The 14,538-nt window shown below is 37.9% G+C and overlaps 1 protein-coding gene across 4 annotated transcripts in view; it reads right to left on the bottom strand.

Annotated features, from left to right (window-relative positions):
• The window catches only part of rhbdf1b (rhomboid 5 homolog 1b (Drosophila)), a 42,965-nt gene extending 35,378 nt beyond the window's left edge, over positions 1-7,587 (bottom strand). For all 4 annotated transcript variants that reach the window (XM_061708532.1, XM_061708530.1, XM_061708529.1 and 1 more), the window contains exon 1: positions 7,316-7,587. The gene's annotated coding sequence lies outside the window, so the exon portion shown is untranslated. The remainder of the gene's footprint in view (positions 1-7,315) is intronic.
• Between the last annotated feature and the right edge of the window lie 6,951 nt (positions 7,588-14,538).

A 14,538-nucleotide genomic window follows, 5' to 3' on the forward strand; every position in this document is an offset into this window, starting at 1 on the left:
GGCCTGTATTCTTGTTTGCTGCTCTAAAAGCCAGTGCAGCAATGATGCCTTGCAGCTTCCGGCTTTGAGTCGGCAGCTGGAGAATCAGTGGCTTTTGAATGGCTGGGTGGAGCCAGCTGTCTGGCAATAACACTATGTTGGCAGCAGGTATTGACTTGGTAGTTAATATTCTGCCAATACCCACAGTCCTGGTGTTGAAATTGGTACTGGGAAGAAAATAAAACGTTTTGGGGGTTTTTTTGTATGTAAAATTGGATGTATACATGCAAAGTGATCTGCGTACAAAAGGAACATGATCCGTTCAAAAGTGTAAATTCATTTAACTATTTATATGCAGAGAAAGTCTTTCAGGGGTAAAATGATTACAACTGTGAGGTTGAATCTAAACATCTGCATGTAAAATACAATCAAATGCACTTAGTGATGTCTGCATTAGTAAACATGTTTTACACAAGATCAAATGGTTTGGTATTTACATCCGGATGACAACATACATTAGTAAGTATTAATGAGGGGGATTTCTCTCCATGGGAAACTTCTTCATGTAGCTTCAGTCCCACTTAATGTAAGATAAACGTTTCTAAATAAATGCATTTCTGTATTTCTCCCGATCACTCATCACTTCCACACTCTTATTCCAATGATCCACTGGTGAACTTTCCCTGAACCACAATGTTCTAGTTCCTACCGTATAATGATGTTCACTGATCCTGCGTTTCAACACTTAACATCCCTCTGACAGACTTTTTAAGTTCAGGAGTTCATGAACACACCCACATTTTTATTTAACCAATGAAGCTTTGCCGGCAGGGTGAAAATAAAGCCAGGCAGGGTCATGGAAGGTGGATTAGTACAAATGTGAATTGCTGTATGATTGGTTTATGTGTTTATGAATTCTTATTTACTGTATTTTTATATTTTAAAATGTTTTTCCCAGTGATTGAAGCAGTCTCTTGCCTCAGTCCCGAGGGGAGTGGAAGCACTGGCTTTGCAGGGGTTTTGCAGCAGTTTTGCTTACCAGGAGTTTTAAAGTAGCAGAGCTTCCTCATCTGGATTCGCCTGATTTTGAATTTACCTAGAGACCTTGAAGTGACCTGAAGAAGTCACATTTAAAGCAATTTGAAAGACGTTATCTTAACAGGTCTTACAGACTCCTTGTACATTATTCAACCCCTCACGCTACTCAAGTGCATGTGGACCGCCCTCCTGTGCATTAACCCCATCATTCAGTAACGCACCCTCGTTCAGTGTCGCATGTGTAAACTGCATTTAAACACACATGCAGGCTGTGTTCATTCGGTCACTTCATGTGTGGACCTCCCTCGCTCAGTGTCTTGCACTCTTTTGCTGCATCATCGTATCACCCTACCTCACCCCCGGCCCTCGCGCGTAAAGCAAAGCTTCAGATATCTGTTGTAATCTTCTGCTGAAGCTCCTGAGTCCATTATATAGTATTTGGGACAGGCCTAAAATTAATGCTCATATAAAACGAGTAAAGCAGGCATGTGTGAACTTGGCCTGCATGTCACTCTCTGCAGACTGGGTTATAAATTGACTTGTACAGGGTAGGAAACAAGGTAGGAAAAACATCCTAACGGAAGTGGTTTGTTGGACATTGGAAAGCCCAGACACTTCCAAGTCTTCTTTGGCAACAAAGTGTTGACTTTTAACAGCACACACTACAGTGTTGAGTATTTTTCTATGTTGCAGATGATCACTCAACGGGAAAGGAAGGTTTTATGAAGCTACTAAAACTGGTGCATTTGACCATGGTTACCCAAATTAACATAAGAACACTATTTTCAATCATTACCAAAAACAATAATTTGAATTAACTGATCAAACTCACATGTCACATATAATAATTTGATTAAGAGTTTTTGCAGCACACATGTATAATATGATAAAGTCATCTTAGTTTTTTTTTTTTTATTTGAGTGAAAAGCACGACCCAGAGTGAAGGATGTGATGGATGGACCAGACAGACTGAGTACCACGGAGAGAGATTAGAGAAATCCCCGTCCAGTTCTCTGGCGATCAGCTCAAATCTAGTTATTGGTCTTTTGAGCAGGACATGGAAAAAGAAAACACACACACACACACAGACCCAAGCGGCGTGACCGCCTCAGTAACTACGGCCGTTACAAGCCAGTAAGCTCTGTCAGAAAAGCAAGACACTAAGGGCATCCAGTCCTGACACTGCTAATCTATGTAGCAGCTGAAGGTCTGAAGTTTTTGTGCTGAAAGCCACAAGAAAGGAGCTGCTATCCGTCTCATCCACAGACTCTAACAGGAGGAAAAATGTCAACAGGAAAACATATCAAACCCACTGATTTGGCTTTGTGTAAGCTTCGTGTAAGGTGCTAAAAAAATATCAGAAAGTCTTGGAACCCAAACCAAATGAATGTGTTTTTTTCAATACAGGGAAAAATACACACACTCCCTTTTCTACGAAACCGCTGTGGATTAGGCGGATGTATTAGGTTGATGATGCTGCATTAAGTTGATGTACTGCAGTGCCCTGCACCAGGGCAGGTTAGTCTCTGCACTGCCAGGGACATGCAGGTGACCAGAACACAAAGGAAAGTGATCACCTTCCAGAAAATCTGTACTGTGCTGCTGCATTATGTCTGAATAAGGTTTAGTTAAAGGAATTGCCACGAGAAACTGACAGTTTTTTTTTTCAGCTTGACTTGCCATAACCAGTGACTGGCAGTTCAGTCTCACATTAATCAGATTTTGTTAAACTGACAAGGGAGTTGCATAACAAAGGATTAAAATCCCAACTGCACGAGCCCTAACACGTCATCTTTGTGGTGGCTCTTCAGTGTGATGCAAGCTGCATCATTTTTTCATCAACATTCTGTTGCTGCTGCTGCTGCTGCTGCTTCCAGATATCCCCCAGCCTAAACCCTTCTTTTCCCCAGGTGTTTTCACAAGCGTTCACTCGTCTATTCATATGATCAAAATGTCTCCCGTGCTGACCAAGTAAATAAGATCCTGTTGAGAGAGATCACTACGGCACTTCAGTATCTCGCAAACACCAACAACCCAAAAAAAGTCTAGAACAGGGGTCGGCAACCCAAAATGTTGAAAGAGCCATATTGGACCAAAAACACAAAAAGCAAATATGTCTGGAGCTGCAAAAAATGAAAGATCTTAGAATGAAGGCAAATGGCGAAAGGTGAAATGTCGAGAAAAAAGTCGAAATGTTGAGAAAAAAGTCGAAATGTCAAGAAAAAAGTCAAAATGTCGAGGAAATAGCCAAAATTTTGAGAAAAAAGTCAAAAATGTCGAGAAAAAAGTCGAAATGTCGAGATTAATGTTGAAGTACAATCTCAAGAAAAAAGTCGAAATGTCGAGAAAAAAGTTAAAATTTTGAGAAAAAAGTCGAAATGCCGAGATTAATGTTGAAGTACAATTTCGAGAAAAAAGTCGAAATGTTGAGAATGTCGAGATTAAAAAGGAAATGAAAAAGGAAGGAAAAAAAGAGAAAAAAGGAAAAAAGAAAAAAAAGGTCAAACATTTTTGAAAAAGCTCCAGGAGCCACTAGGGCGGCGCTAAAGAGCCGCATGCGGCTCTAGGGCCACGGGTTGCCGACCCCTGGTCTAGAAGGCTGAAACTTCCCACAGCCCTCTCAGGGGACATGAAGAACCAAGAAAGGACCTCTAGTTACCTTATTCCTCCCTGGGTCTGTTTCTCCCACCTGCTGTGTTACTCTAGGACAGTGGTCCTCACTCCTGGTCCTCGGGAGCCGCTGTCCTGCATGTTTTTGATGTTTCCCTGCTCCAGTAAACCCTGATACAGATGGCAGTGTCACCAACAGAACTGTGCAGACCTGGAGGAAAGATTGGTGATGACCACTAATTAGAATCAGGTGTGTTGATGCAGGGAAACATCAAAAACATGCAGGACAGCGGCTCTCGAGGACCAGGAGAGAGGACCACTGCTCTAGGAAGTGCCTGCATAGGTAAGAAGATTGTATGAATTACTTACTCTTCTGCATCACAGGAAGCAGAAGACTTGATTTAAAATCACACTTCAAATCCTGAACAGATTATTGACGAAACTATTATGAAATCATATCTCAATATGTGACTTTATGCTTTGTGCTTTGCCATATGCTTTATACCAAATCAGTGATGTCTAAGGTACATTTTAGCTGGCCTCCGGCAGGAGGGTCCCTCCTTATGAGCCTGGTCCTGCTCAAGGTTTCTTCCCTCCTAAAGGGGAGTTTTTCCATTGCCGCTGTTTGGCTTAAGGTTTTTCTCCCACTAGGGGAGTTTTCATTATTTATGTTATGTTTATGTAATAATTGCTCGGGGGTCATGTTCTGGGTCTCTGGAAAGCGCCTAGAGACAACTTCTGTTGTAATAGACGCTATATAAATGAAATTGAAGATTGAATTGAATTGAGGAGCTGCGCTGCTCTCTGAAGATTGCTGTGCACCTCCCAAGAGATGCGATCCGTCCACTTGCTAGCTACTACATCTTTTCTGTCGATAGTTGCTGTAATTTCAGTAAACGTAATTGTTGTTCAACATTTATCAGCTTCAACTAACAACAGATATGCTCTATTTGTTTGCTCCATCACTACATGTGACGTATATAGCGTCAATACAATGACGTATACCGTATTTAAAAAATTGAAATCCAATATCTGAAAACCAAGACCCTGAATCCATCACAAAAAGCTCAAACTCCGTAAGAAATTGTATTTCTGTCTTGTGGACGCTGATATCTGCTTCTACTTTTCAAATGATCTTTCTTGATGAGACTTTCCTCTCTTTTGCTTATGAAAAGATTCTCGTTTGAAAATCTACAACGCAGGGAGAGCAAGACACATTGCATGGGGGTGGTGTTAAGTAGCTCATTAGCTACTAAACGCCACATTTTTTGAACAAAAATATGTGGACAGCCGACAGCGTTGCAGGTTTGGTTTGGTTATTATAAACTGTGTAAGACTACTGTACTATGTCGTTACTAGGTATCAATGAGTTGCAAGGTGGAGATTGGAAGATGTTCCAAACATTTTTTAAATCACTTCGCCGATGGGAGCTTTTGTGTTTCAGCTGTCGATATGATTTACGTGTGACTGTCTGATCCATGTGTTATATGGTTCATATTTTCGAAAGTAATGTTTTGACCAGTGTGTCAAACATGAAAGACATTTTCAAGTGGAGGCTTTTTTTTTTCTTACCATTGTGGTTGAAGGTACTCACAGACAAAATGCACTATAAAACTGCTGGAGGGCTGCTGTTGAAACAAACCAGTTTTCCAACTCCATGCACCCAAAGGAGGGCTCAGTATCAACATGAAGCTGCACTTTTCTCAGAAATGAACCTGCTATTGTGGCTGCCGTTTTTTTCCTCGTGGACCTGTTTAAACACGCTACTGGCTGAGCCTGCCAGCTGAGAGAGCACGAGATGAAAGCACGCCTGCAAAATGCCACCATACTTACAGACACTTACCGCATTTACACCTGTGTATACAAGAAGGAGAAAAAAATCTGATCATGTTAAACATCTTCCAGGGTGCCGTCAGCTTCCGGCTTCCAACTGTCTCTCTCTTTTGTTCAGCGTCTGTCTTCAGACTACATGACACTCTTTCAGTTGCAATCAAACTCATCAAAATCAGTTAACTTTAAAACAAATGTTGATTGAAATTTGATTACTTTCTAGGTACAGATAGATTGATAAATGATCTGTTTGTTCTTTCAAAAGCTTTTTGACACAACTTTAACATCAGTTTTGATTTAAACACTAAAAGTTTTACTTATTTCAACAGCAACAGCTGTTGGGTTTCTTTTTAAAAGTTATATTAAATGGTGATAAATGTTTATATTCTGTTTTGCATAAAATATTCCAAGGGTAAATTTCCAACAAGAATGTGCAAATCCAGTTATATTTTACAGATGTTCAATATAACTCAGATGTATAATAACGTCACACAGATGCTCCAGGTGTGTGTTTTAGTTTGCCAGCATCTAAGACTAAGATTGCCCCCCTTCATCTCAACAGCAGCAAAGCCTGCAGCACTTTGAAATCAATGAATTACTCTCAACATCTCTGGGGGTGTATGAGTGTGTGCGTGTGTGTGTAAGATGGAGACAGAGTGTGTGTGCGTGTTACGTGTATGTAAAGTAGGGGAATTTGCAAATGGGTTTCAAGGTACTTTCTTTTCTCTTACACACCACTTCAGATCTGTGTAGATGAAGATCCTCATGCCTTGCAGTCTGGACAGCAGACCAGACATCCATAGAGGTGCAAAACATCTGCTTCTGGCTGAGGCAGGAGTGTGTCAGATACATCCTTGCAAACACACTAACCCATTGGACTCCTTGCAGCCCAGCCAGAAGCTTCTGGTGTGGCCATTTGAATTTGAAAAGTTTACAAGATGGTCCACACTTCCAGTTAGGGTTGCCACCCGTCCCGCAAAATACGGAATTGTCCTTTATTTGAGAAAAAAATGTTGCGTCCCGTATTGAACTAATACGGGACACGATTTGTACCGTATTTTCATTAACTTTTACACCATATTCTAGTTGAATTATTGAAATAAATTAACCTTTACACCATATTCTAGTTGAATTATTGAAATAAATTAACTTTTACGCCATATTCTAGTTGAATTATTGAAATAAATTAACCTTTACACCATATTCTAGTTAAATTATTGAAATAAATTAACTTTTACACCATATTCTAGTTGAATTATTGAAATAAATTAACTTTTACACCATATTCTAGTTGAATTATTGAATAAATTAACTTTTACACCATATTCTAGTTGAATTATTGAATAAATTAACTTTTACACCATATTCTAGTTGAATTATTGAAATAAATTAACTTTTACACCATATTCTTCACCTGTAGGCTATATTACATCTGGGCTGATGTGGACATACATAGCATAGGAGGATATTTCAGTTGCTTTATGGTTGTCTGTACAGTCATGCAAGTTCAAAGCTATTAAAGCACTTTAAACTTTAAATCAAAGCATTTTGTTTTTTCATATAAAATAAACACATTTCTATTCAGTTTAGAGGTTTTGGGGCTTTTTTTTTGGCTCCTGCGCTGCTGAAATCAGGACGTCCCTTATTTCTATTTCTGAAAGGTGGCAACCCTACTTCCAGTGCACACATGGTTGGTAGTGAAACTCTGGAGACCCCACCCAGAGACCCCGGTGAGCTGCAGCAAACCCTGCAGATATGTGATGGTGTATACCTGCACTGATGGGGGATGCTGGCAGCCCGGTGTTCACAGCTTGGGTGTTTTCTCTGATAAAATCCTCCATGACAGAGAGTTTCTTACCTTAGAACTGAGTCCGGCTCCTGCCGCACAGAGCCGTCCTGACGGCTCCGAAGGTGAGATGCCAACGCCGGTCAGTCCATGACTTCTCCCTGCATTACAGCGCACGTTCACGGCGGAGAACGGCGTCACTTCAGGGCGAGAGCTGCAAATGTTGTTGTTGACGTGCCGCAAAAAATAAAATACAGTCAACATATGCAAGATAAAGCCTCTAATCTCCGACCTCCGGGCTAACTGAGCACCTCGGAGTTTCGCTCTAACTGTAGTTTGTGAGTCGGTCCTCCCACCGCACAGCTGCTTTCTGCCGTGGATGACAGGACTGAGCCGGCCGACTCCACAGCGCCCCCCACAGGCGACGAGGAGTACCATCCAGTCACTGTTACTGTTTATTCTTTCAGTCAGACAGACAGTGGCGTCAATTCAGTGGAAGCTAAGGTATGGCAAGGTTACGAGTCACAGAACTTAACTACAGTATCAATCAGCACGTCCAGCAAATACTCATCACAGAAGTCTGATATGTAGCTGATCTGTGTGGTCAAGGAAATTGAAACTTTTTCAAATGCAGTCTCGCTCACTGCAAAAACTCAAAATCTTACCAGGAATATTTGTCTTATTTCTAGTTAGAATGTCTCATTTTTGATCAAAAAATCTCATTACACTTAAAACAAGAGTCATTACCAGAAAAATAACTTGTTATTTGACAATTTTCACCTGTTTCAAGTACATTTTCACTTGAAATAAGTAGAAAAATCTGCCAGTGGGACAAGATTTATCTTCTCATTACAAGCAAAACAATCTTGTTCCATTGGCAGATTTTTCTACTTATTTTAAGTGAAAATCTACTTGACACAGGTGAAAATTGTTTTTTTTGAGTCTTGTCTTAAATGTAATGAGATTTTTTTTGACAAAAAATTAGACATTTTAACTAGAAATAAGACAAATATTCTTGTTAAGATTTTGAGTTTTTGCAGTGTATAATAACTAGTGAAATCATGTTGTTCTGATTTGCATTTGTAGTTATTCTATATGTATTAAGTAATATAATAATCAATACAAAGAGACACAGAGTAATTCCATAAATGTATTTAAAAAAACAAACACTTACATTTAACCCTTGAAGCCAAGGTGTGGCGGCTGCCAGACCTTGGCATACCCAATTGACGCCCCTGCTGACAGATAATCAAATATGTCACTTTTTTGTGTGCACATGTGTAGAGCAATAAAATACTTTTTGAATTGCATTTTTTTTTTGTATATTTCTTCTCCACAAGCGCTCAAGTTACTGTCTTGTTACAACTGAAAAGGAGCATTTTGCGTTCATAATAGAGGCAGAACCCCTGCAGCAAAACCCTGTGACCCCGGACAGGAGTAAGCAGGTTCAGAAAATGGACGGATGGAGGGATGGATGGAATAGAGGCAAAGCAAATTGGAGGTAGAGTCTCAGTGTGGGATTAGAGGACTGCAGTCATGCTGTTAAACAGCTGGATGCGTCTTAAATGGTTTCTCGTAAGAATTGCATAATGTCATTCAGCATACTAACGAACACAGAATTACCCAGTGTATTTATAATAATGCAAAAATCCTTATTTAGTTGTTGACGACAACTAAAACTGTTGAAGACAAAGTTGGAAGTGTTGTCTTTATCCGTATTTAATAAACATTCAAGAGTTTGTATTTATACTTAAGTTACAAAACCCCCTTAATTTTGTCTTCAACAGTTTCTAAATAATATTTTTCTTGTATCATTATTATTATTATTATTATTATTATTATTATTATTATTATTATTATTATTATTATTATTATTATTATTATTATTATTATTATTATTATTATGATCATTAGATAGATAGATAGATAGATAGATAGATAGATAGATAGATAGATAGATAGATAGATAGATAGATAGATAGATAGATAGATAGATAGATAGATAGATAGATAGATAGATAGATAGATAGATAGATAGATAGATAGATAGATAGATAGATAGATAGATAGATAGATAGATAGATAGATAGATAGATAGATAGATAGATAGATAGATAGATAGGGGGAATTTCAAATTATTATTATTATTATTAGTATTAGTATTATTATTAGTAGTAGTAGTAGTATTATTAGTAGTATTATTATGGGGTGGTATAAGTCTTAGAAATGCATGTATACATACATTAGTGGGTTATTTTTACTCATTTTCTATTTTGTTCTGAAGTTTTAGGAGATTGAGTTATGGTGTATTTACTAAAATATGAAAAAGATGTGACACGGGAAAAGCCATGGAACACAAATTGTGTCTATTTGAGCAACCTATAATCTACTTTATAAAGCCATACATGATTACTGTCAGGGGTGGCAGAGGTTAAACACTATAACTCCTACAAGCCAACTGTTGTGTTAACGGTATGGCTGCTGCATTATAACGGAGTTGCAATAAACCAAATGCATCACATATCAAGCATGGCTTTTTAACAGATGGAGGATCCAAACAAATTAAAATAATCCTGCTTTTACAGGATAACAGTTATTTAGTGACGGTCAGATAAACAAACAGAAAACACGCTTCCACCTCGACTGTTGTTGAGAAGTGATTCAGCTGGTGGCAGCTTGTATCACGTGTACTATACTTGTATAGTATAGTTTCATGTATGACATAAAGTAAGAAAACATCTGTTTTACGTGTTAAATTAACCAGAACATCCCCACATACACTTAATCCTGGATATGAGTGTTGTTCAGAAGTAGGTATTCTTCTTAGCGTTTATTCTAAGTGTGCAAGCTGTGTGAGTGTAGCAGGTGTGTGTGTGCTTTGTGTTTTCTGAGTATTTGAAGCCACGCTTCCGCCTGCTGCCGCTTCAGTTGCAGTTGCTTGGTGACAGGCCTCCTTCTGCTGGTGGCCAGGAGAGGAAATACTTGGCAAGCTCTCTGACAAATGGGCCAATACTGAGGAGAACCGTGGCTGAGCTATTATACGTGAGTTCACAACACGTGATTGTTTGTTTTGTATTCCTGCTCAGTTTTTCTTTTTCTTTTTTTTCATTAATTTTGTACCAGTTGCCGTGTCAGTTACTTCTCCTGGTTCTGACAAACACACAAATGCCTGTCCACAGAGAGCTTTACCTTTCTTCCATTGACTGCAGCACTTTGTGTCGTGTTGCACACAAAGTGAAAGGTTCTTTACGTGCAGGACTTACAGAGAACTGCTTTCCTTTTGGAGAAACTGATTAAAATGTGTGTTTTTGAAGATAATCAGTAGGGCAAGGAAACAGAAAAGACTAAGCTTTGTGTTCACTCTTGAGAAGGGATGTATAAATGTCGGGAAAAAGTTTTAATTCATGTGAGGAATTAGTCATTTATTTCTCACAGTGTATGTTATAAGTAAAATTGGTTTGGGCAATTTAACACAGTGAACATGCAAAATTGTATGCTATAACTTCATTATTAATATATTAATGATTATACGATAACTATGTTATTATGATTATAACTACTTGATTGAATTTATAGAATTATAACTCATTTGCCCTGTGAATCTGAATGGGAATAAACAGGTATAGATACTGGATGGGTGGATATAACTCATTTCAACTTCTTTTCCATCATTTAGTTTTAAGAAAATGAATAGTGCATAATCTGGTAACCATTTTAGAGTGAATGCAACCTTCTTTTATTTTGAAAGGTTCACATATTTTGTTATACTGCAGTGTAGACTTATACAGTTATTACTTTTTTTCCCCAGCCAAATGTTAATTGTAATTGGTAAAAATGTAAATAAAGTGTTCAGAAAACATCCTCAGCCATTTGTGTCATGCTGTGTTTTATTTTGATTCAGAATAAATAATGAATTCAAATAAAATAGCATTTTACTGCATTTTTAGGGCTATGCTTCTGCAAATCATCAGATGAACTAAGCCTGCTCACTGTAGAACAGTAGCCTAATCTAAGATATTTCAGTAAAAAGATTATTATCATTAATTTTAATTTCAGAATTAAAACAATGCTTTTAATAAGGAATTTGGCAAGTGAAGTTAATAAAGTGAAGATAAATGACTGATTCAAATTTTAAATGACTGAAAGAGTTACTGTGACACAGAATGATTGATACGTCAGATATTTTTAAAGATTGGAATAAGAGCACAAAAATTGCTTGGGAATCTAAAAGCCAAAATATGAGTTGACTTGTGGTGTGTGATACTGGTACGTGTCCAGGGGTGGCGCCAAACACTGTCCTTTGCAACACAAGACAGAAAACGGTGTTAATGTCTCAGCATGTTTTAGTAAGCATGATTTAAGTGCAGAGCTCACATCAATTTAAAGACACGGTTTTAGTCTGAGCAAGGATTGAGGATAAAGTTTGGGCCCTGATGGAATTGGAAGTCATATTCTTAAGAACTATGCAGGAAAAGTTGGTAAGCATTTTATATTTTATCTATTCAGTGTCCCCCTGCCTCCAAAGGGCCCCACACATTTGGAAAGACTCGATAATTGCTCCTGTGTGAAAACACTGAATGATTACAGGCCTATAGCTCTTACCTAATTAATCATGAAAACATCCAAAAGGATGGCCAAGGAAGCAACGTTGAGCATAGTTCAGGCAGATCTGGACCCACTCTGTTCTCCGACAGGTCTCAAAAGGATGTGCAAATGACAAGAGCACTTCATTACATATGTCCTCGCCAAATAACTACTAGGTTTTATTAACTTTAATTCAGCTTTTAATTGTGCTCAGCCTAATATTTTAGCACACAGATTGAAGAGCCATCAGGATATTGATCACAGCCTTTTATGTCGGCTGTTTTAAATGAAAGGCTGCAGAATGTGAATGTCAATGGTGTTTTATCAAATGTTCTTTTATCATCCAGCGCATTACTCCAGGGATGGGTTTTATCTCTACTTTTAATTTGTTTTGTGTGCAAATGCTCAGGCAACATCGCATCACATCATGAAGTCTGCTGTTATTTTGTCCCTGCTGACTCCTGACAGTCTTCACCCTGCTCCTGTTTTTAGAGTGGTGCAAGTCTTGTTTTTTTAAAACCAAGGAGACGATTATTGATTATGGGAGGAACCCTGCAGTTATCTTCCTTACCGTCACTGATGCTCAATCAGTTGAAGTTAGCTGGCACAAACATCTGAGCATGCTGATTGACAACATGCTGACATCTGAACCACAAGGTTGATGCTTTGCATAAAAAATATCCAACTTTTATGGAAATATTTCATTCTTGTTTTATTTAATGTGTTCTTACTTTTCCATGCGTCTGCCAGTCTGGACTAATCACTTTACAAAACTAGAATTGGCTTCATGTGTCAAGGCTGCAGACGTAACATGAATCTGAATAACCCGAATAAAGCCACAACTTTAAAGGAAGCCTGTAATATCCTGATTGATCAGAAACATCTGCTTGTTAATGAGGTCGTGCTTCTTTCTGGGTGCAGATGTAACGTGTCAAGGTGCCGGACCAACAGACTTAAGAACTCATTTGTCCATGTTGCTGTTGGCCTCCTAAATAAGTAAATAGCTCAAAGTAGAGTTTATTTATTTTTTTGTTTTTTTATTGTCTTGTCTTATTGTGTCATCAAAGCTTTTCCAAAGCTTTCTGTTAATACAAATTGCCCTCCTGTAGATAATAAAAATTCTTGATTGATTCAGTTATATGAATCAATCAAGAATACGTCAATAGGAGTCGACAGGTGATGTTCACGGCCTCTGCTTTGAACACTTGCTCATTTTGTGCATAAATGTCCAGGTACTGATCCACTTCAATGGAAGCAGAGGTCATCTTTTGACAGTACTTTGTTCAATTTTAGTAGGTTACCTTTATGGACTCAAACTCTACGATATGTCCTTTTTATAGGCTTTTTGTACACAATCAAAGTTGAAAATACTTTGGTTTGTCTGTTGGGACTCTTTCCACTCTATTGCTGGAGTGGAGTGACATATTAAAGTCTTATTCTGACATAGGTAGATAGGTAGCCCTTACAAAATGTTTACACTCCTTGCCATCAAATAAGAGACAGGGAATTAGTCTTAAGTCTTAAAGGTTACTTTAAATTAAACTTTTGAATAGATGTAACACGGTTTCAAAAAACCATAGTTAAGTCATGTTTTAGTACCACTATTTTAACCCTGACATACTCTGAGAGTTGTATATCTTTACAGTGTGGTTACGCTCAATTTCATCCCAGAACTAAAATGTTTAAGTTTGAACTTTAGGTCTATTTGGGATGTCCAAGCAGCATATCTCACAAAAAGAAAGTATGATCTATCTGAAATAACTGTTTAGAAAATTGGAAGTATGTTTAAGGTTTTTGACAAAAAAATATCTATTATCACACAGTATCATATCCTGCTTTTAAAAAGCAACAAAGTAATACAAGTCATAATGATTTTAATATATTTCATTGCATTATACTGCATTGATCTAAAATCGTATGGACTATGCTCAAATTAGACCAGAAACAGTCTCAGTTTGGAGAAATTTGTAGCACCTGAATGAAAGTGTAAAATCTTTTAACATGTTCATTTTTGAGTATTTGGGCTTTTTTGAAAGGAAAGTCATAACATTTCAGGCTAAAGGAATGTAGTTTAGGGTAGTTTTACTGCTGCTAAATGTCAAAAAGGGTCAAATTTGACCCTAACAGTTTGAAAGGGTTAATTACTCTTGTTGTGTGTTTCACTAAAATCAAGAAAAGAAAGTTTGATTGCCAACTACATAATCACAGTAGTTCAATAGTAGAACGGTTATGTCATGTTAATGACTAATTAGCTCATCAGGGTCTGTTACCCGACTCTCAAAATGATTAGTTCACAAGAAAATCACACTGCTAATCAGCCAGTGGTGAAACTGGTCAGTACAAGGTCTGTAGAAGCTCTGCAGAGTAATACCAAGGTTATGAGTTCAAGCCTCACCTGCATCATTGATGTTTTCTTGCAGAAAAGTGAGGTTATTTTCTAAAAGTCATCCATAACATTAAGTTTAACTTTGCTTTTTTTTCTTTTGATCAATAAGTCTTAATAAAATAAGTCTACGGTACTCTTATATAGTCTTGACGTTCTTTCTGAAAAGGCAAGAAAATTCAATCAGGTCTCCAGGATCTCAGGCGTGTTTTATTACCTTCATTATATTTTAGATTCTAAGTTCTGAAGAAAATCAACCTTTACCTCCAGATGAAAATATGGAGGCAGTGCATTCATGTCCTCTTCAAAACACAGAACATTGGCACAT

The sequence above is a fragment of the Cololabis saira genome, chromosome 19 (genome assembly GCF_033807715.1).
Source record: "Cololabis saira isolate AMF1-May2022 chromosome 19, fColSai1.1, whole genome shotgun sequence".
NCBI lineage: Eukaryota > Metazoa > Chordata > Actinopteri > Beloniformes > Belonidae > Cololabis > Cololabis saira.